Source organism: Podarcis cretensis (genome assembly GCF_951804945.1).
Source record: "Podarcis cretensis genome assembly, chromosome: 4".
Taxonomy (NCBI): Eukaryota; Metazoa; Chordata; class Lepidosauria; order Squamata; family Lacertidae; genus Podarcis; species Podarcis cretensis.
The window spans coordinates 33204196-33227575 of record NC_137173.1 but is presented as its reverse complement, the minus strand read 5'-3'; the positions used below and the strand labels follow the sequence as shown (position 1 = coordinate 33227575).

Genomic DNA, 23380 nt, shown 5'->3' with positions numbered 1-23380 from the left:
ATATCTTACTGTGAATCTTCCTGAGTTATATTTGTATGAACGATGCCACACATACATATACCTTATATAATTATAATAATATATTAAATGAATAGTTTCTAGCTCACAAGCATCAGGAAATAGTCCAAAGGTAGCTAAAGTAATTCCATCTCTGAAACTGAGCAGATTTGTGCTTAGCCGGTACATGGATGGGAAGGTGTCTTGAAAAACCCATCTGCATTGCTGTGAGGATGTTGAAGGAAACATGGGATATGAATGTAGAAAAGGTCAAAACCAGCTATACTTCCTGTCCTTGTTTGCCTAAACTTGGACTAAGTATCCTAACTGCAGATTAACATGTAGTTGTATGTTAATTTTTGATTTTCTAGGTACATAAATTTCCCATGCAGCAAAACTGGGACTGTTTGTCTTGTTTTTCTTTTCCTTGTTCAGTTAGTAGATGTGTTAGCTTTTGTCACCTCCTACTGATTAAACTTTACAACTGTATGCTATAGCACAGTATCGAGGACACAGTCTTAAAGACGGAGTGAAGAATAGAGTAAATTATTTATTTTGCATGGTTTGTCATTACCAATTTAGGCTGTTGGACACTATCGTTCTCCCCCCCCCCAATATATATATATATATATATATATATATATATATATATATATATGAAAGGCATTCTTTAAAACAATACTTAATTCGGTATCTTTCAATAGGCAATCTGAAAAGGGGAGTGGATATTCATGAAGAAAAGCAGGTGCTGCAACAAAGCAAAACAGTCCTTCAGCTGAACACTTCACACCGCAGCTCATCTCAGAGAGAAATTACAGTGGGGGCTTGAAATTGTAATGTAAGTACTCACAGAAAGGGGGAGGGGTTGCATATTCAAAAACAAATGACCAAAATAATTCATTGTTAATACAATTACACCAGTGATGTATTTGGCAACATTTAGCAAACAGAGAGGTGAAACCTGGCCTGGGACCTGTCTGCCTTTAGGGCCATTTCTTTCCATACCATTGTGACACCCTCTTAAATCTGGTGGAGAGGTTCTTCTTTGCCTGCCAGCTATGGATGAAGCAAGACTATTAGAGACACATTAGAGAGCCTTCTCTATGGCCCTAAATTGTGGAATTCTCTTCCAATAGGAGGTGCCATTACTTCCCTCTCTACAGGTCTGCAATTTTGTTTAGACAGGCTTTTCATCTGCCTGCTTAGAAACCTGGGAAATCACAGAAATACAGACAACGACTGATTTACATGCGTTCAATTGATCCATGACCATGCATGTGAACATCATGGCTCCCTGGAAGGCAGGCTTATGCAAGCTCCGCTGTTGTGTGAGATGACCTGGGTGCAACCCCTGCACAAATCGGGGGTTGCCTATATATGAAATAGGTTGTTCAAATGTTTGGTTCTAACATACTAAAAAAAAACAGTAGCAGGAAAAATCTCACCATAGTGATGACATGACAAAAATAGCCTTGTACATAAAAACAAAGGTCTACATCCAGACTTTGTTATGCCTAGAGTTGACCTACTGAAATCAATGTGACTTGTTAATCATGCCTAACTCAGCTCTAAGCACGACTAAGTATCCAACGCAAAACCTACGCAGTAAATCAACAATACATTCAATAAGGGCACAATTAAACGAAAACCGACCCATTCAGTCAGTATACTTCTAGCTGTATGATTAGATTTGAACCAGTATGGATCTTTAATTTCATCTGGATAAATAATTGTACTAGCAACATACTGAAGACACAAATATCATTTGCTTTAATGGTCACAAATGCATGCTATGCTATCAAAGTATAACTGCACCTGGAACCTGCTTTAAATGCTATTGTGTTTTCTTACCTAGAAAACAAAGCAACTCATGCAATCTTAAAGTATATGGCATAGAATGATAGGGGATTTATTAGTTGGAATCAAAGCATCTGAGAACATCCTTGGATCCATGGGGAGGCCTCACAGGTCTGTCAATACTAGTCAGTGAGTCCAATCCAATGGATGATGCATTTTTCACAATACAGTGGTACCTCGGGTTACAGATGCTTCAGGTTACAGACTCTACTAACCTAGAAATAGTACCTTGGGTTAAGAACTTTGCTTCAGGATGAGAACAGAAATTGTGTGGTGGCAGGGCGGCAGCAGTGGGAGGCCCCATTAGCTAAAGTGGTACCTCAGGTTAAGAACAATTTCAGGTTAAGAAGGGACCTCCAGAATGAATTAAGCTCTTAACCAGAGGTACCACTGTATAATTAGTATTCAGTGTACCATTGACCTGATGCTTGATCTTTCTGGTCACACTAGACCAATGTGATAGAGAGCAATGTTGCATAACAATTTTAATACTGGTATGAAAAGCGGGACCGCCTCTCCTGGTATGCCCCACAGAGGAACTTACGATCTTCAAATAAAAACACCTTGAGGGTCCCAGGCCTCAGAGAGGTTAGGCTGGCCTCAACTAGAGCCAGGGCTTTTTTGGCTGCGGCTCTAACCTGGTGGAACGCTCTGTCACAAGAGACAAGGGCCCTGCAGGACTTGACATCTTTCCGCAGGGCCTGCAAGACAGAGCTGTTCCACCTGGCATTTGGTCAGGGCGCAGCCTGACCCCCTCCTCTGGCAATCTTTACAAAACTTTAGTTTATGGTTGCCATCAATTTTGATTTTAATTCATTTTTATAATGTTTTATAATGTCATACTGTTTTAGTGTTGTTAGCCGCCCTGAGCCCGGCTTCGGCTGGGGAGGGCGGGATATAAATAAAATTTATTATTATTATTTATTATTAATGTTTGGCTGGCTGATAATAATAATAATAATAATAATAATAATAATAATAATAATAATAATAATTTATTTATACCCTGCCCATCTGGCTGAGTTTCCCCAGCCACTCTGGGTGGCTCCCAATCGAGTGTTAAAAACAATACAGCATTAAATATTAATAACTAAATAAACTTAAATAAACTAAACCTAAATAAACAAGACTGTTTTTTCCATTTAATTAATTACTCTACCTCAAAAGTAAGATTAAAATATACTGATGTGATTGTATATGCTGCTTTGGGCATGTTTAGTAGAAAAGCAGCAGATAAATACACACACACACACACACACACACACACACACACACCTACAAGAATAAGTGCTGTACAATAATTTAGGCACAAAGTTTCTACAACACTTACGGCAGGGAAAATCTATTTAATGCAGAGGAAGCACTTGTTTACTCAGAAGTAACTCCCATGTTATTCAGTGAAACTTACTCCTTCATAATTGTGCACACAATTACAGATTTGGTACATATGCAGTTTTGTCCCCTGTAACATGGGGGACGACTAATAGCGCTCCTCTAGATCATCTGAGTTATCAGGCTTCGGTAGAAGAACTCAGGCAGTCCTTAAGGTATCCCAAACACTAATGACTGCTCCCAGTGGCTTCATATAGATCTTTAATAGCATTAGAGAGAGAAAAGTGCCCTGTGGAACACCATAACGCAGGTCCCAGGGAGTCAAAGAGCAATTCCCCAGTGTTACTCTCGGTACTCAGCTATACTGGCAGGAGCAGAACCACTGCAACACAGTCCCTCCTATATCCACCCCACACAGGCATCTAGGAGGATGCCATGGTCAGTGGTTCAGTCCTGAAACCTGATGAAGGTGTCTGGTATTGCTGCTAAGGGTGCACCATGGTTATTTCTTCCCTCGGTGCTCCATTTGCCTCTGCTCACTCCTGTGTATACTGTCTACAGAAACTGCAAGGCATTCCCATATGGTGGGGTTAATGTTACCAGCCTTCATGTCACATTTGCAGATATCTTTGTAATGCAGAGTTGGTCTGCCAATGAGCTGTTTGTGGATTGCCAAAGACAGTGACAGCAAAACATACCACTGGTCAAGAATATAAATAAACCCTGATTGAAATAGAATAATGAAAAAGTGCAGCCTGGTGAAAAATTGAAATACATGTTTGTCCAAGTGTTTAGCAATTGTAAAGGTCTATTTTTAAAAGGTGAATATTATGCTATTTTTTTTATTAGAGACATCTCTATATAAGCTAATTACATTTCTTTCTTTAAAAAAAACACCCTAATGTTTCCAAAAGATGGGAATTTGTGCCATGTGATTATAAGTTAAATGGAATCATAGTTATTTTCTTTCAGACATTACATTTTGATTTTAAATGAGAAGTTATAGCTCTAAGTTTCAACTAAAATGCCCCCTGCATGTATGTGTGTATGTTAATCTGGCAGAATCAGCAGAAACTACACACTTCTGGGATAAGCAAATGGACACAGTTTTCTATTAAGTGTTTTGAACACCATGTGTTGAAAGAAAACAACAGAACGGAAATTGCTCATCCAAAATGCTAACTTGTGGCATGGCACAGCCAAAAAAGCAGGTGTGTGGCATGCAGTTTACTTTACTAACATGCCTACCACATGTCACTCAATTCTGTTACCCCATTTACTTTATTTGGGAACTTATTCATATACTGGCAATAGATCCTCAGTGGAGGATCTATAAAAAGGGTCATGACCTATTATGTGAGTACACAATTTGAGAAAACAGTGACGAGAATAATAACATCATATCACAGAATAATCCTTTGGATTATCTGTTGTGACCCTTGCTTCTGGCACAAATCATAAATGTGCTTCAGATCATGTTATTCCCATTAGTATAATATTCTTCACAAAATCTGGATGGACAACACAATCTTGCTAATTCGCACTACTGACTGAGAGTCTGATTTGTAACAATTCACTAAATTTTTGCAAATTTAGTAAGCGAATAGACCCAACAAAAGAAAAATAAATGAGGGATGTTTCTTTGTGAAACATATTTTATTGATTTACAAAGGGACCTGTTTATATCTGATTTCTGAAATTTTAGGAAATAGGAGATCTTGGAGAGGACACAAAAAGGGAGACTGGAAAAGTTGTTGTGAGGCTAAAGCATCACCCTGAGCTGGAGGAAGAGTGGGATGCAAATGTAACAAACAATTCCTATACGCATGCCTACAATATTGCACCAGTGTTGCAAACTCCTGCTTATTTATAAACCAAAAACCAAAAAGATATAATGGCGTCAAATGAAATGATATATGCAACATAATTTCAGTTTAGGTTCCCTGTCTTCCCCATATGAAAACAGCACTCCAAGAATATAAAGGTGTAAAATGTCCTGTGACCAAACTGCTACTGTTTCATTTATTTTCCACTCACTTGATGCTCTGGCAGCTTCCTCTTTCCTTCTCCAGGATGGAATTTATTATCGTAGCCCTGAGCTATGACTTCATTCATAACGCTTGTTGCAACTGCACCCGCATTTCTCTTTGCTGGCTGGTGTGTGTATTTGTGTGTGAGAGCAAGGCGGGAGATCTGAATGTGTATCTCTGGATACTGAAGATTTATATTGACAGAATATGGAAGAAGTCTGGAGAATCACGTTTTAAATATTTGTTACTGTTCCTCTAGACTAGCAGTTTAAATATTACAAGTGAACACTCTAAATATTTCCATCTGACACAGCAAAGAAAGCAAGCAACCATCACCCTCCAGCCCAAAATTAGAGGGAATACGGGGGAAGTCAGGTACCTCATTAGAGCATCCTGGGTACTAATTTGCTGACTCTCCAGACTAACAGAGGGGCACCCACACATTACAGTGGTACCTCGGGTTACATACGCTTCAGGTTACATATGCTTCAGGTTACAGACTCCGCTAACCCAGAAATAGTGCTTCAGGTTAAGAACTTTGCTTCAGGATGAGAACAGAAATCGTGCTCCGGCGGCACGACAGCAGTGGGAGGCCCCATTACCTAAAGTGGTGCTTCAGTTTAAGAACAGTTTCAGGTTAAGTACGGACCTCCGGAACGAATTAAGTACTTAACCCGAGGTACCACTGTATTTGCATGTGTGGGTTTACATGTTTCCTTCTGTTTCATGAGAATCTTTCCCATGATCTGGATTTGGGTTGTTAGTGGACATATGGTTGTTGTGGGGATTAAATGAGGAGGAGGAGAAAGAACCATGTACATCACATTCACCTCCTTGGATAAAAAGGTGGGCTATAGATAAGAAGAAGAAGAAGAAGAAGAAGAAGAAGAAGAAGAAGAAGAAGAAGAAGAAGAAGAAGAAGAAAGGCTAGAACATGCTTGGATAAAAAGGTGGGCTATAAATTCAAAGAAGAAGAAGGAGGAGGAGGAGGAGGAGGAGGAGAAGAAGAAGAAGAAGAAGAAGAAGAAGAAGAAGAAGAAGAAGAAGAAGAAGAGGAAGGCTAGAACATGCTAAAGCAGAGCTTTCCAAACTTCCCAAACATTAGTGTGTTGGCTGCAGTGTGTCACACGATATGTGTCCATATCTCTTGCAAGGGGTCAGTTTAACATCTGGTTTGCTAGTAAAACTGAATTACTGTGCCGCGAAATGATGGATGGCTAAAAGGTGTGTCACCAACATGAGAAGTTTTGAAAGCTCTATGCTAAAGGTTTATGTCACATTTTTGCAGGGAATGAACATACTGAAAGAGGTCAGAAACCCAAGTCAGGACCTCATCAATTGCTGAGAAATGCAGTGTTTCCCACACTACCTCAGCAGTCCAACAATATAGAGTATGCACACACCAGAAGGCTACGGTGCACAGGAGAAGTGCCTAGGGCAGAGGAATGTCCCTTTAAGAAGTGCTACTTCTCCAGGGGGGCAGAGCATGAGAAGAGTAAACTGGAGCCAGAGGCTCTAAAAGCTTCAGTTCACTTCCAACCCTTGTTACTAATTATGAGCTATCCTGTGCAGTAGCAACTGACCTGCCCTGCTCTGTGGTCTTCTCTATCGATGCAGGAGAAGCACAGCACAGATTTAGAATTGGACTGGCAATTATGAGCTTTCTTGGAAAGAAAAACCAATCTGTTTTCCAACAGCTTTCTTCCGGTTTATAATGTTGGTACATGTATGCTGATATTGCGTGTTCATTATTGCATGGCTCCCTTTGAACTGTAGTTCTGTTTCAAGCATCCTACTTCACCCCACAAGGCCAGACACTGTAAAAAAAAAGAAAAGGGGGGGGAGGAGTTCCCCAGCACTACTAAAACAAACACCAACAAACAAGAAATAATTTTTGATCTGGATATGGAACCACCACTACACAATTTTATTTTTTTTTTGCAATACACTAATCAAGAGAATTCACCCAAATAGAGAGGATAACTACACTGAACAAAAGGCTGCTTGATCTGGTAGTCTAGTCATATAGTTTACAGAAATCTATCAGATATTCAGCAGAGTGAAGAGTTAAAAGGAAACAGTCTTTGGATGTGCCTACAAAGCATCTAGTTTTGGCTGCATGGTCTAATGAATGCTGGCCACCTATGTGAAGTGTCTTTTTAAACATTTTGTATTGCAGAAGAAATTCTGAGGGCAATGACACTCAATACAGGTGAACAATATGAGTAGGATAAATTAATACAGCCATACCTTGGTAAATTAATACAGTCGTACCTTGGAAGTCAGCTTAGTTACCAAATGTTTTGGCTCCCAAACCTGGAGGTGAATGTTCCGGTTTGCAAACTATTTTTGGAAGCCAAACATCCGACAGGGCTTCTGCAGCTTCTGATTGGCTGCAGGAACTTCCTGCAGCCAATCAGAAGCCGTGCTTTGGTTTCTGAACATTTTGGAAGTCAAATGGACTTCCGGAACGGATTCCGTTTCACTTCCAAGGTACAACTGTATAATGAACCATGTAGTTGTGAATTTTGACAGAAAATAACATCCTATGCACTGTTTCTCCACTCTGCAAGTAAGAAAACACAACTTCAGGTAGGTAGGAGATAGAGACTCCTTGAACACAGCCCAGCCTACATTCTTATCCACAGACTCCATTTTCATCTACAGGCACAGCTTTGCTGCCCTTTCCAAATTACCATCGTCTAACATATCCATATTTCTCTCTGAAAATAAATCCAATCCTTTTCAGTACCAGGAACCAGAAGAACTTATAGGAGTTCTTGCCTGCCATGTGTAAGAGACCGGAATAAACCAGTTTCTTAGGTGACCACAGATTTAATTTACAAATTTTAAATCTTGCAAATAAAACAATTTTTGAGGCGTAAAACAGTTGCTGACAGTTCTTTATAAAGATAGACAGAAATCAAGAATGACATTGAAGTGACTGCTGGTTAGAACCAAAATGTTCTACAACAACTTTCCCTACTCTGTCACATTCTAAGAGAGGCTATCAATAAACTTTGCAAAGAGAGGATTGCAGCTCTGTCTTTGTGGATTTAAGATGTTGTCAAAACCTTGACTGCTTGACATCCTATCAGGTACTACAGCTGTTGCACAGCTACAGTACTGTGTCTCTGAATAACCCAAGGTAGAAGCAAGAATGGGTTTAATGTAAATGGGAGCTCCCAAAATTGTGCCGTTTGCATGGCAACAGCTTTGCTTTTCAGGTTATGCAAAACAAATACCCCAAATGAAAACTGGGTGCGATTCTCAATGTACAGTGATGTAGATCAGAAACAATCCACAGACTGTGCTGGAGATGTGATTGGGGAAAAGCAAAAAAGGATTAACTCCAAACACACTTGGTGGTTTAGTTTGGATTTTAATTGGCAGCTTTAATTCATTGCATTACATTAGTGAAATGTAAAATTCTATCTAACCTCCTGCTGACCGATTCCTGGTTTTAAATGTATTGGAATCCTGCAGTTGCCTGTACCTATTCTAGGTCAAGGGGAGTTTGTCTCTAAATACAACAGCTTTAGCATAGTGGTATTTGATTAACCCTTGCAGGACTGGTATTCCTTCAAGAGCTCCAAGTCAGTGCAGAGAGAAGATCAAACCTGAGCAGACTAGTGGGGCAAAGGCTGGGCATGAAAGGAGTCAAGTACTTCGAGCAGGTAAGTCAGAAGCACACTGCCAAAGCTAGCTGACAAAATAAATCCAAAGATAAGCAAAGAGTTCAAATCTAAAGCGGCAGTTGAAGGCCAGCAGAGAAAGGGTGAGAAATGCAGAGCTAACATAGCTGCTGATCAGCCTGGTAGCAGTATCTTTCTGTTTCCTTATATAAGGAAATACAGCCAGTCGTGGTAGGGTGCAGCTGGTTTGACTGCCTTGATGGTTACTAGGAAAGTACAATAGAGCTAGTCTAGAATCATGGCAGGTGGAAAGGTGGTTTTCTCAGCAGAGTAGAACATCTTACCTCACAAGACAAACTGCATACCTCATCTTTGAGACAAGCAAAGCACTAAGGCAACAATCACGTTGTATGAGCAACAGAAGAAATAGGTTCCACATGGTCCCAGGATATGTGAATTATTTTGTTCATTATGTTTAGTTTATTATAGATTACCATAAACCACTCATTTACCAAAAACATGCAGAGGGCTCCCACTTTGAGAAAGAAAGAAAGAAAGAAAGAAAGAAAGAAAGAAAGAAAGAAAGAAAGAAAGAAAATGCATGATCCCCGTCTTAGTACTTTGGATGAACCAGAGATCATGGTTTGTTTTGCTCCAGAAAAAAAACACAATGTGAATTCAGTGCTTGTTTTTGACTTCCTATAGTACTTTGTCTGGAGCAAAACAAAATACAACCCCCAGTTCACATATATCACTAACCCATTGGATCATGATTTGTTGCTTCTACTTGTGACAGAGGAGAAAAGGAACATGAGAGAGTGGTCTCTGCATTTACCGTAAAGTTAAGCCATTAGCTACAGTCTACTGTGGTGTGCAAGTACAGGTATTGTTGTAAACTGATTATTATTATCAAATATTCTACCAATGCCACTGATTGGATTAAAAAAATACTTTTAAATTTTTATTATGGTGTAATTTGTTAAATCTAGCCCTGCAGCTCTCAGGGAAGAACAAGTATTGTAATTAAACTTTTTCCACTGACTACTTACTGCAATTACAGGAACTGCAGGAATGCATGCTGCCATTGGTGGTAAGGACACTGCCTATTGGGTACTGAGTTGACTAGGATCACAGGGACCCAGGTTTAAATCCACAGTGAGCCATAAACCTCATTAGATGACATCAGACAGGTCACACATACTAACTAAGCCTAATCTATATCACAGGATTATTGTGAGGGTAGAATTTGGGGGGCGGGGGGGGGGGGAGAGATATACTATGTACTTCTATCTCCCCGAGCTCCATGGAGGAAGGGTGGAACAAAAATATAATAAATAAGAAAATATTTTTTACTGAAGTATATATCAGTTTCACAAGTTACATAATTAATTTTATGAAATCAGCATAAATATCAATTTGGTTGATGATGATCTTCATTGGTCTCATAACATTAATGCTTTAAAATACTTAGCAAAATAAGCCCTCTCCTCGCTATAATATAAGCAGGTTCTAAAAACATTTTTATTTATGTCTGCTTTTAGTGAGGGTGTCTATTTTTATTGAGCTGGCTGGCTGATAGAATTGGATTAGGAGAAGCGAAAAGTTTTACTGCTGCTATTATTACAGATGCATTGTTTTCTATCTTATAAGATTTTAAGTTTTTATACGGTGTAAGCCTCCTGTGGCCCTCCATATGTCACTGGACTTCCACTCATATCAACCCCATCCAGAATGGTCAACAGTCAAGGCTAATGTGAGCTGTAATCCAAGAACATTTTGAGGGCAACAGGTATCCCCTAATAGGTCGCAGCTTTTTTTGACTTGTTATATCCCAATCCTAACATAAATTCAGTGCCTTTCTATTTTGGGGGCTAGTACGGAAGGCTATAACTCAATGCGAGAGAACATGCTTTGCATGCAAAAGGTCCCAAGTTTACTCTCACACGTCTCCAAATAGGACTGGGAAACACTCCTGTCTGAAGCTCTAGGGAGTCAGGGTTGAAAATAAAAGAGCTAGATGAATGAATGGTCTGACTTGGGTGTACGGCAGCTCCCTATGTTCCTAGCAGTGTGACACCTGGACGAAGAATGGTCTGGGGAAGTTGGCTTAGTAAAAGCTAAAGTTTCATAACCCTCCACCAGACCCCAAGAGTCCTCAATAGGCCAACAGAAGACTAGGAAACTGAGTTGAGTTCACCCTTCTCCATGGATAGTTTTATACCAAGGACAAAAAACAGCATTTCTCATGTTTTCTGATTATGTCTCAGGTATAAGTTGACAAGCCACCTTTTAAATCCTTAGGAGTTCTTTCATACCATTTTAATTACCCCAACATTAGTTCATTAAATTATTAGAAGTCACCTCCCCTTGTCTGTGTCAGAAATACCTAATGTCTTAGGGACTGCTGTTGTTGATGATGATGACGACAATGACAACATTTCTATACCACCCTTCAGCTGAGGATCACAGGGCAGTTCAAAACAAAACAAAGGCATAGATTGTTTAATTAGCCAAAGGCCTAGGAGAAGAGGAATGTTTTTGCCTGGTGCCTAAATATATGTAATGAAGCTGTGAAGTGAGCCTCCCTGGGGAGAGTGTTCCACAAGCAGGGAGCTACTGCAGAAAAGACCTGTTCTCAAGTTGCCGTCCTCCAGACCTCCCGTGGAGGAGGCATATGAAGGAGTACCTCAGATGCTGATCACATGGTCCAGGTTAGTTCATATGGGGAGAGGTGGTCCTTGAGGTATTGTGGTCCTGAACCATTTAAGGCTTTACGGGTCAAAACCAGCACTTTGAATTGGGCCCGCAAACTAACTGGCAGCCGATGAAATCAGGCCAGGATCAGTGTAATATGTTTAAACCACCTTGCCCTGGTGAGCAACGTGGCTACTTCACCAGCTGAAGTTTCCTTGCTGTCTTCCTTGCTGTATTGTTTTTAACACTGATTGGGAGCCGCCCAGAGTGGCTGGGGAAACTCAGCCAGATGGGCGGGGTATAAATAATAAATTATTATTATTATTATTATTATTCAGAGGCAGCTCCATGTAGCGGTAATCTAACCTAGAGGTTACCAGAGCACAGACAACAGAAGTTAGGTAATCCCTGTCCAGGTAGGGGAGCAGGTGGGCCACCAGCTGAAGCTGCTGGAAGGCACTCCACGCCACCGAGAGCACCTGAGGCTCAAGTGCCAAGTGGGCCAGGATCACCCCCTCACATAAAGAGGTATTACTCATGTCCTGGGCCCAGACAGTTGTCCCCTCCCTGCTAGTTTTTATCAGCCAAGATGGGTAAGGGTCAAGAGAAAAAAGCGATCACCCTGACCGATTGAAGCACCTTGTCCATGTCTTTGAGCCTTACTAACTGAAACTCATCCAACATTACAGGACTAGACAGTGCTCTGGACACCTCTCACGATTCATCTGCTGTAAAAGTGAAGTCAAGGCCCAAGTAGATGCAAGGAATTTTATCCTCAAAATGCTTGGTAAACAAAAGGCTTTGCAAGCATGCTGTCAGTTCTGTCACCTCCTCCTTTGGGCCATACTGTAAAAGGCCTCGCACTACCTGGAAAAGCACTGCTGGATGGCACAATGAGGATGCAATGGAGGCAGGAAAATATGCCTTTTTTGCTGCCTTCACTGCCAACTGGTCTGGTGTCATAATGCATTAAAAATATTATAATTAGCCAATGTAACTGAAGTGATTCCAGATATTTCATTATTCATCTGGAGCTTCTTTTTAGCCTGCCTATTCCAGAGTTCTGGGTAATTTAAAAACTGACAATGACATGCCCCTCCTACCCCAACTGCATCACAATTCCACAGGAAGAGGAAGGAAAAATGTATGATCTCCATCTCCTCCTCTCCTTCATTTTTCAAAAATTAGGGAGAGAACCATTAAAATGAATTTTCCTGAAGATTCTAGTTCAGGAAACATGTTAAAGAAGTATATTCCCATATGTTTTAGCATAAGAACTACATATTTCTTTTGCAGTTCCTGGATTAATTTTGCTGTTGCTTTTTGCATCAGATTCGCGTGCCTCCTGACCTTGATAATCTGTGTAGCCCTATCATGACCCACATCAAATCCTTCACCTACTAATCCCTCTCATTTCTCATAGCCTGCATTCTACTAATTCAAGTAATTCTCATGGTCCTCTGCTATTCTGTTTACTTATGTGCGCAGGCACACACTTTTGCTGGATTTCTTTCTGCATGGTGGCACCAATCTAGCTAAAGGTGGTTGGCACTTAAGTCCCACTGAAAGCAATAAAAGCTGCCCTAATTGCAAGCAACCTGTTCTATTTCTTTCAATGAGATTGAGTCATAATCAACTTTAGCTGGATTGCAGCCACAGTGTAGGAAACCAGGCAAAGTATGCAAAACACAAACATAAATACAATAGCAGATAGTTGTGCAGAAACCCGGTGAATAGCTTGAATGAGTGGAATGCATTTTGTGAGAGAAGAAAGGGATTAATAAAAGGGCTGGATGTTGGTCATGGAAGAACTACACCCACGTTTAAGATCACAATGAGGAGCATGAATCTGATATAATTTTTAAGTAGATTCTAAAAATTTGTTATGGATTTCAAATATACTTGAAATGGAATCTCTAGAAGCATCTTTTGTAGCTCCTTCATCCTTCCATCAACTTCAAATTCTGGTGATGAAAGTGACTCATCGTACAAGAAAGAACACATTTTCTATTCTACACCAATAAGATAGTTGTAGAGAAGTTGCATATACATTCTTTCCAAAACTGTTTTATTTTTAATCTCAGGCACAGAGATATACATAGGTCTAACAGTCCCCTATGCAGATCCTGAAGACTACAAAGATTCCAAAGAGAATTCATAAAGAAAGACACAGTAAAGTTAAGACTACTACAGAATGCTCTGTGGGATTATCAAGACAGGAAAACTTTGCAGATGTTACTGTCTCTCTGGAGGAATAAATGCTTGCATTTTAATATTCTCAGCAGCTGGTTCCTGTTGAATGCCATCAGGATGATTCAGCCACCTCCCAGAAACAGTAGTAGCAGCAAGTGCACTCCTACAGATACAGATCTACAACACTTTAATGTTTTCAGAGCATTACTATTACTCTGACATAGTCAAAGTGTCATTAAACTGTTATCAATTGAGCCAAACACAATCATTAGAATAGGAAAAAAATACCACCACCACAGCCTCATAAACACAGAACTTCTGTTTTATGGTATGCTGTGTACATAAACTTAGTCTGAATAGCCACACATTTAAAGATGTACCATTATTTCTTCCTCCACTTTTTCCTTGGCTCAATGTTCTCCACCCCAACCATCACTTACTTCAGTTAGCAAGAATTTTTTTCTTCCTTTCTAGCCTGAATTGAATGATACAGGTTAAAGCATGCTGCTTGTCGTCTTAATTCTTCCTTTCGAATCAACCTTCCACAACTCTGAAATTTAGATGGGTGCTCAGTGCCAGGTGGGTTATGAACTGTTGCCAACAATGAAAGCACGTGGTATTTATCAAGTAGTGTGCTTCCTGATATATGTCCATATCCCAGACCAGTTCTCTTTCTTGTTTTGTTTTTGTTTTGTATTTGTATTATAGCTGTAAGTCGCCTTCGTTGTTCTGCCAGATAGGCAACTCATAAATATTGGAAAGAACGGCTAATATGCCATGTTAAACTTCAGATAACTCACCTAGAGCTCTTCCTCTCTTCTAGTTCTTTTGTATTTTTATCCACTATATTTAATTCACTGTAAATCCAACTGTGATCAAAACTGGGCAATAGCAAACACACTGAGCATAGCAGTAGTCTGCAAAGTGGTCTAAAGGGACTTAAGGCAAGTTTGTGAGATCGCATTTTTAAAAATGCTTCACTGCAACACTATTTTATTTCAAAATGGGGGGCAACCCTGAAAATGCAGTTGCTATGAATATCTAATTAAAGGGAAAATCTGTTCTAAGTTTTCTAATGATGAAACAATAAAGATGAAGAAAAACAAAGCAAATGTACAGATTGGAACCAATATGTTTGCGCCAGGGCAATCTCTTAACTATAATTAATAGATTGGCAGCAGACTGCACTCCTGCTCTAACTTCAAACCTTGGTTAAAAGCAAGCCCTGATAATGATTCTGCAAACATAATACAACTCCATGGTTAACATTCAGAGCCATGGTTAGAACATCCGATGCATTAACTATTAAAGTGTTACACGTTAAAAGGGAGGGATAGTACCTCTGGTGGGACACACGTCATGCTCCCTCTGAGACAGTTTGTCCACCTTAGGTCCCCACCCTGCACTCAGCTCTCACCTGTGGCTCCTAGTGCCACACTCTCACCTGTGGCTCCTGTGCCAGATTCTAGGAATGGCTGACTGGCTGGCTAAACCAAGTGAGCCGATGGGTCTCAAACCCTCAGTGAGTTAGGGTCTTCCCCTACATGCAAAGACAGGCTGTGGCGGATTGAGCAAAAGAGACAAATAGTGGGTCCAACAGTCAAGAGAGCAGTTACTGCACATGCTGTAGAAGGAAGAGAGGGGCAAATGGGGCTTGCCAAGCTGGGAAGGTGGTCCATCAAGGAGCAGGGAAACTCTGGTCCTAAACCTCTGCTGTCTTGCAGTGGAGAAGAAAAGGCTAAGGAGTAAACCCTACACAAATCAGGAATGAAGTCCCTAAGATGGTTGGATGGCACCTTGTACACTTGCTTCCAGCCAGTTGGTGCCAAACATATTGCTCTGCTTTCCTTTGGACCACATCAATGAACCCAAGGGGGGCCTTGTCTCCTGGACAATCCAGGACCTCCATACAGACTGCCCAGGCTTGCGCCCCAGGGAGGTCACTTCGTTGCTGCTAACACAGTGGCTTGACTTCACGAGTGATGGACCTTGGGGTATCAAATTTCAGCGGCACCCTGTGCAATGTCAAAATTCAGCACCCCCAACCTCTCGTGCTCCATTCTAAATAACAATTGCAGTGCCCCCTATGCTACCTCTGAGGCGGTCCCCTACATCCACCTCTGATGTCACCTCCACAGGTGCACGTCATTGTCTCTCGAGATAGATGGATGCCAACAATCTGCCAACAACACGCTTAAACGTATATTTGCAAAGGCTAGTGCTTGGAAAGCTTTGGTACGATACAATTTACAAGTGATAATGCCCCAGAAAAGCCTTATTTTTAAAAATATAGTCATTGCCATTGGAAGGAGCATTTAAGTGGCTGGACATTGCATCCTTTTTAATATTAATAGTCTACATTTTCACAGGCACTCTCATTTTGTAGAATAATCTTGAGGCTTGTCTGCACTACTGCTACAAGGATATAACAACCACCTCAGAAACTGTGGTGTCTGAATAAAACCAAGCTTGAAATCGGCATAGCCCTGCATTACTCATAAAAACCATGGCCTGAACTGAAGACTCGCCTATTCATATACTGCTGATGTACACACCCAAGTATATCTGAACTATAATTTTACAATTATCATCAAATCACAATTGCTGCATCTAAGCTGAGCTGATTGTGACCAACTTTAAACTCCTTTGTCCCATTCTGTCGTCCTCTTGCCCTGGTAAATGTTACATATGCAAACCCACCTGAGGTTACCTTCTCTTGCTTGTCCATTGTACAACCACACAAATCAGTTAACAATGAAGTTAAGGGCCATAGCTCAGTGGTAGAGCATCTGTCTTGCAATAGCCAGTGACCTTTAGCATTGAGTAAATGAAATGTAACTACTGCATGCTAAAAGTAGTGAAAAGTAGTTTCATTTTCTACATCACTACAGAAAAGTAATTCTACAAAAGGGGAGAGGTGACTGTCAACATAACAAAAGCATTTTCACTTCTTCACCAAAAAGGGAGATGAACACTCCAGAGTCGGAAGGAGGAATGACAAGCAACACTCCCCCCCCCCAAAAAAAAAGTTTTATACAATTACAAAATACAATTTAACAAAAATCGGGGCACTGCTTGTACTATTCTGGTCAGTACTCAGACTTTGCCAGTCTTATATTGTGTGGGTGAATTTGTGGGTGTATTTCACACACACACACACACACACACACACAAACACACCCCATACAAGCTAAGTACATAGAAATATTCTGCAAGTCTAGACACTTCTAGCTACCGCAAATTCTTCCTGCCCTTACAGAAGATTGATTGAAGTATGTGAAGGGACAATGATATTGTTGCAGCCCACTTTTCCAGCCTACATGTAGCTTTGCTTGCTCTGAAACTGGAGTTTCTTCATGAGAAGAATAAAAACTGGGTTTTGACATGCTGATGTAAAAATATCCCATTACAAGACACATATGTATCAGCTCTGTATATACAATACATAGGTCCCAAGGACAAGGACGTGCAACACAATGCAATGCGTCTATGTGTGGTAGTTGAATTGTATTATTTATTATTCATAGACCACCTACTATTTCCCAAATATGGAAGTGTCATCCCATAATGAAATTATGTAGTGTGTGAAATTATGTAGTATGTGATATTTAGTGCACTACGGAGTTGGTTTCACATAGTGCATAATTCTTCGGCACACAGTCTGAAGATGAAATTCACATTTATTATTATTCATTGCTTTACCCATAGAAATGATTCAAAGCAACTTAGAAACACAACTGGAATACTAAAACCAATAACAATAAACACAATCAATAAAAACCTCAAACAAACAAATGGACAAAACAAACAAAATCTACTGCACTCCTAAACAGAATCTGGCCTTGGCCCTATCTTGGCCGACTCATCTTCCCAAGATTTAAGCAAAGTCAAATTATGACACTTTCACTGCATGGGAAATTATCACCTGCATCCAGTGTGCTTTAGAAAGATGTCATAAGGAATAAATAACAAGGAATACATGCAAACCAAGATGTGGATATAATATCAGCTAATCTACATTTAGCTCAATCAATGTTCTTAAAACATAAACAATGTGTTAATACCAACTTACATTTGAGGAAGCGGTGTGGCCTCGTGATGAGAGCAAGTGCTCTGGATGCAGGCTGTGCAAAGTCTGCTCTCTGTTCTTATGCAGTCTTGGTCAACATGGACCTTCAGCAAAATTGTGTGAAGACACTTGCTTGTCTGTAAAAAACAACAACAACAATTAATTAATTAATGCAACTATTTATATGGCACTTTCTGTATATCCACATAGCACACGAAGTGGCTTATACACCTGCAAGTATCTGATAATAAAACTGGAGCATCACAGATTAGCCACCTCTACCCCAATTTATACAGGACTTTTAAATCTTAAAAAAAGACCACACCTCATCAGTACTTTGAACTTGGCTGAGATAAAAACAGGCAGTCAGTGCAGGTTTGGTTGTTTCAAAATGATGGGTGATTTGGGCCTATGTGATGGAAGCAACTGCAGCTAGCTCATTAGCCAAAGCGGGTAGAAAGCATTTTTATTCACTGTATCAGGGATTTCACCAGAAATGTAGGCTAAAGTAGTATCCAAAAAGCAAACCTTGCCCTTTAGGGGCAGTATAACCCTACCAAAGAAAGACAAAACCATGGCTCCAAATTGGCTTAATACATCTGTCCAGTCTGTATTAATTTCCAATTCATTAGCCATCAGACAATCTAGGCATTTGCTCAGGGAACCTACAACTGCTTCTGCACTTGACAGAGAAGAAAGACAGAATCTGGTGTCATCAGCATACTGGTGACACTGCAATCCAGAATGACTTAACTATTTTCCAGTGGTTACATATAGATCTTAAAAAGCACAAAATAATGCTAATAGCAAAGTGATATAGTAAGTCTCTGTTAGTCAATTTTTATTGAACATCCTGACACTGTATGACTGGAGATGATGCTATAAAACTGAATATTACCGTTAATTACTGAAGTGTCTTGAGGATGTCAAAATGTTTTTTCTATAATCTATAAATGTATGTCCATGTTCTTTTCTTCCTGCACATTCAAGTTCCTTAATTAATGTGTTCCTTAATAAAATTAATAACATTAATGTGTTCCTTAATAAAATATAGCAAATTCCAGAGTAGGGAAGGAAGTAGCAGTATTTTAACAGTGCCCAGTTATCGTCACTCAAGGTTTAGGCAGAGAAAAAAAGAGGAAAGCTTATGCAATTGGCTCTTCCGAAAGAATGTATAGAACAAAATGCAATGGTACATCAAAATACACACTCTAATTTGCATTTAAACGAGATATAATTATGTGTCCCAACTAACTGAAATTACATAATTTACAGTTTTATACACCATGTTTCTAACATATACTTAAAACATATTTGATGTACACCTGAAAAATATAATGCAAAACCCGTGATGCAAACATGCAGCCTTATGTAATCAAGCTATACTTTCTGAGCAGCTAGGATTGAGAGTCACCCCCTGTAAGGTGGTGACTTGAGGCAGAAAAATCAGGTTCATCACAATGTATGTGATTCCAAGTTGATGTACATTCCATATATTTAAGAGAGATCACTCAATCTAGATTCTACCCTGAGCAGAGGTGCCAGCTTGCATAAACTATTGTGGGAGCAGGTAAGCCCTGTCCTGCATAACCGGTCACAAGACGTGGAACAGGCACAACATTTGAATGGCAAGGCCTATTAACTTTTGGGGGGCAGCCCCCTCAAATATTTTATTAGGAGTTGGCTCCTATGAGCTTGAGACGGATCAATTTGCTTGCTCAAAACAGGATGTCATAGTTGTATGCTACAATATATTTCTATATATAAGATTTTCAACACTGTGAAATTCTTGTTTGGCGTTGGGGGACAAGGATAAGTAGACTCACTTAATGATCAATGATGGCCTATTTCTGCCATACTTCTTCACATACTATTTTTAATCTACCTTTCCTGATAGATTTTACTGTTTTTACAAAATGTTTATAGGATCAGCTTTTGAAACCAGTAATGAATATAAAGCAAAAAATATTTGATCCGTAAATTGTCTGGGAACATCTGATGCAGAATCAGATTGTGGGCTTAGGGTTTAACCCACCCCCTGGAAACTCCATGTAGGGAACAAAATGGTATGTGTATCAATACCCAGTGTTTATATGCATTTGACACATAAGAACAGCCTGCTGGATCAGGCCAATAGCCCATCTACTCCAGCATCCTCTTCTCACAATAGCCAACCAGAATGCCTGTGGGGAAACTGCAAGTTGGACCTTACTGGTGGGAGAGGGGGAAAGTGACTGGGAGGGAGGATTTGGCAAAGGAAAACAGCAAGCTGCAAAAAAGGTTAAACATTCCATTGCTTCCTGCTACTTTTCTGCTCAGAACTACAGACTTCCAAAACTGATTTTCATTTTTTAAAAATGAGATATTGGCCTTCTGTTTAATTCAGAGTTCACTCAAGAGCAGGATATGAATGTCATGATTAAAATAAAAATAAAAATCCATGTACTGTACTATTAACCCAAGCAAAACTGAGTATGTGAAGTGGATACTAACTTCTTAGACAGGTATATTTGTTGTATAAGCTGCAACCGATCTGTCCGATTCTGCTTGCTTGAGGTTTAGTACTGGGGATTTCCCCCCTACAAACTGTAATACTAAGGATATTCTGAGGACTCACAGACCAGAGGATTTCTTTCCTTATAAAGAATCCAACAACTTGATCTCCTCACAGGCAAAGACTTTGGCAACTTTCTAAATACACATAATTTTCTTTGCTATTTCCTGATTCTCTGGCCAGAAAAATAATTACAGAACTTATTTTCTGTAGGGAAGGAGCAGAAATTGTTTCTCACGCTAGATCTGCAGGCTTTCTGGGATACATAGTAGAGATTAACAGGTCACAGAGAAATTTTATTATCTAGGGTAATGAAAAGACTGCATTAACAGACTAGCTCCTTTTCTACTCTTAATATGGTCAGAACTTTAAAAGGCCGACTGAGCATAAAACAAGTCTTTGAGGAATGCCAAGAGAATTCTTAATGGAAGGACCGAATTCAGTTCACAATTCTGATTTCATTGTGAATAGTAGCAAGCACAAACCCTTATGCAATATATCTTAACTGCAACATCTTAATTAAGATCCTTAAAGGGAGGGAGGGAGGTGGAGAAGGTCAAGAAAACCACCTGTGTGATATGCAACCCAAAGAAGAGCTTAAACTGTAAGATTTGGATCTGGATTTTAGAGGTCTTATAGCTCAAGCAGCTCTGAAGAGATCTAATATATAAAATGTTAAGCATTACAGGGAAAGGATTTATTTAAGGAAGGCTACATCTGATATTAAAAAGAAATGGGTATATGCAATGTGGCAAGCCAAAACAGCTGCAGTAAGAAAAAGTTAGTTACACGGAATTCTATTTTTTATCCCCGAATTGAAAATAAACTTAAAAACTAGAAAATACTCATAATTATTTAATACAGAAGCACACCTATGATTATCTCACATTCTGATTTTCGTTATATTAATCTTAAATGGAAAAGGAAACAATCACGAGATTTTTTTCCAGGACACACTAGTTTATCATCATAAACAAAAATCTAAATTACAAAATGGGGGAGGGCCTTAGGAAGAAATGCTACTACACCTAAGATAAGAAAGCCAACAAACAAGTATGTGTGGTCAATACAAAATAAAACTACAAGGCTTGCTATGGCTCATTTTGCATACAAATAGATAGCCAAGTGAACAAACGCTAAATGAAAAGTTATTCTTATATACAGATATTCCATTTCAGCAAGAAATTAAACTTCAAATCTCTGCCATCTGAAAGCAGCAGGGCAGCGTATCATGTTAAAGGAAAATCTGCTTCTCCTCTCAGTAGTTATCCTGTTAGTGGCCTTTAAGCAACACTGTTGCACCCAAGACACACGTGTTACACAAGCTGGTTTTCCCCTTGGCAAACATCCATCTAAATAATCATCAGGCTCTGCTATGCTTGGTTTTTTAAGATAAAATGGGAGCACACATTACGTAGATATCGTTTTAAACTCCACTAAAATTATACCGGAAATGTATTTGGCCCTACTGAAAGCAAGTTACCGGTACTCCTTGTTCTTGCACTCTTCCAACAAGCAGCTGCTATCCTTTTCATCTATAACCTCCTGAACATGCATGATGTATTCATCAGATGAGACGACAAATAACCACTTTGGCCCAATGTCTAGGTTTTATTGTACACATTTTGAAAGTTCCGCCTTGACTCCGATTTTCGACATTAGAAAAGAGACAGTTACTTGAGAACACGGTTTGCTGGAAAAAAAGTCACCTGATCTAAACCTGTTAGACAGAACAGATTTTCTTCTGAGATGGTAAAAAGCTTTAAGCGTTCTCCCTTCCTTCCATCCCTGTACTGATTAGCATATTCACTAGGTTAATATTTGCCTGCATAAAGGCATTAAAAATATTTCAGATTACGAAGTTCAAGCCTACATTTTGGAGGAATTGGCATCCGATGTATTAGGTACCATCCCCAAAAAAGTGCCACTGTTGAATTGCTAGGAACCCAGGAAACCCTGATCACCTGGGACAAAAGTGACAAATAAATATACACACACTTAATAGCAATAACTACTAAGAGACTTAGTGAATGTGGGAACCAGTAAGTACAACACAGTATACGTATTAGTTGTGCGCTATCAAAAATAGTTATAGCACTAATTTCCAACCCTGTTTTTCTGACCAGGATGAAACTGCACGTTCCTCAGTTAGAACAAGCCAATATAAAATATTTAAAATGAAACTAGAGTGCAAAAAGCCTTGAAAATGTCTTCCGCGGTTAGAGAATTTCTCCAGTTATATTCATATGTGGGAGAGAGGGGGACGGGAAGGGAAACATATTTTTTTAAAAAAGAGTTGTTGAGAATAAGAACAAGAGATTGTAATTGTGTAAGATAGTATGTTGCTACTAAATAAAAGGCGACATGAACTATGACTATGAAAACACTACTACAGTGAATGAATGCTTCATTTTTAGACAGTGTCTAATTAAAATAATAAAATACTTATCATTTATGTAGTTCATGGAAGTGCTTCACTTGTATTACCTCAGCATTCCTAACAACAGCCTGGCAAGATTAGTGAATAACACTAATCTATCATAGTTCAAGGGTTGAGGCTGGGAACTGGGATGCATAAGTTTGGAGCTGAGGTGAGATCTGAAGTGGACAAATCTCAGAATTTTGTACTTTAAGAGCAGATCGGATATAGCAAAAACTTTGAACAAAAACATTTAAATGATACAATGCATACAACACCGTATCTTGGCGCACAATATTAAGGCAAACAATTGCCTCACAAAATACAGCATGGAATATTTTAAGTTTGGAAAATTGTAGAAAATTAAAAGTCAAGTTTAGAGAATTTAATGAAAACCAGAGTAACTTCAGAACTAAAATGGATTAAGTAGCTACACCATGTCAAAGAGGCCACGACCTGAGATGCCTTCTGATTGTTACATACCATGCAGCCTTACAGTCAGTTCTCTGCACCTTTACTCAAAGGTAAGTCCAGTTGATATCAGTGTGACTTAATCCTAATAAGCAAAGGGCTGCAGGCTAAAGATGAAGGTGCTTTCAA

At 39.5% G+C, this 23380-nt stretch overlaps 1 protein-coding gene and 1 long non-coding RNA gene across 15 annotated transcripts in view; one reads left to right on the top strand and one right to left on the bottom strand.

Moving 5' to 3' along the window:
• LOC307215228 overlaps window positions 1-9406 on the top strand; it is a 55143-nt gene extending 45737 nt beyond the window's left edge. Inside the window, exons 2-3 of the long non-coding RNA XR_013838406.1 lie at window positions 702-835; window positions 8787-9406. This is a non-coding gene — a long non-coding RNA (uncharacterized lncRNA). The remainder of the gene's footprint in view (window positions 1-701; window positions 836-8786) is intronic.
• Window positions 1-23380, bottom strand: part of ZBTB20 (zinc finger and BTB domain containing 20) — a 504516-nt gene that overhangs the window by 107959 nt on the left and 373177 nt on the right. For all 14 annotated transcript variants that reach the window (XM_079973673.1, XM_079973666.1, XM_079973667.1 and 11 more), the window contains one exon: window positions 17811-17944. The gene's annotated coding sequence lies outside the window, so the exon portion shown is untranslated. The remainder of the gene's footprint in view (window positions 1-17810; window positions 17945-23380) is intronic.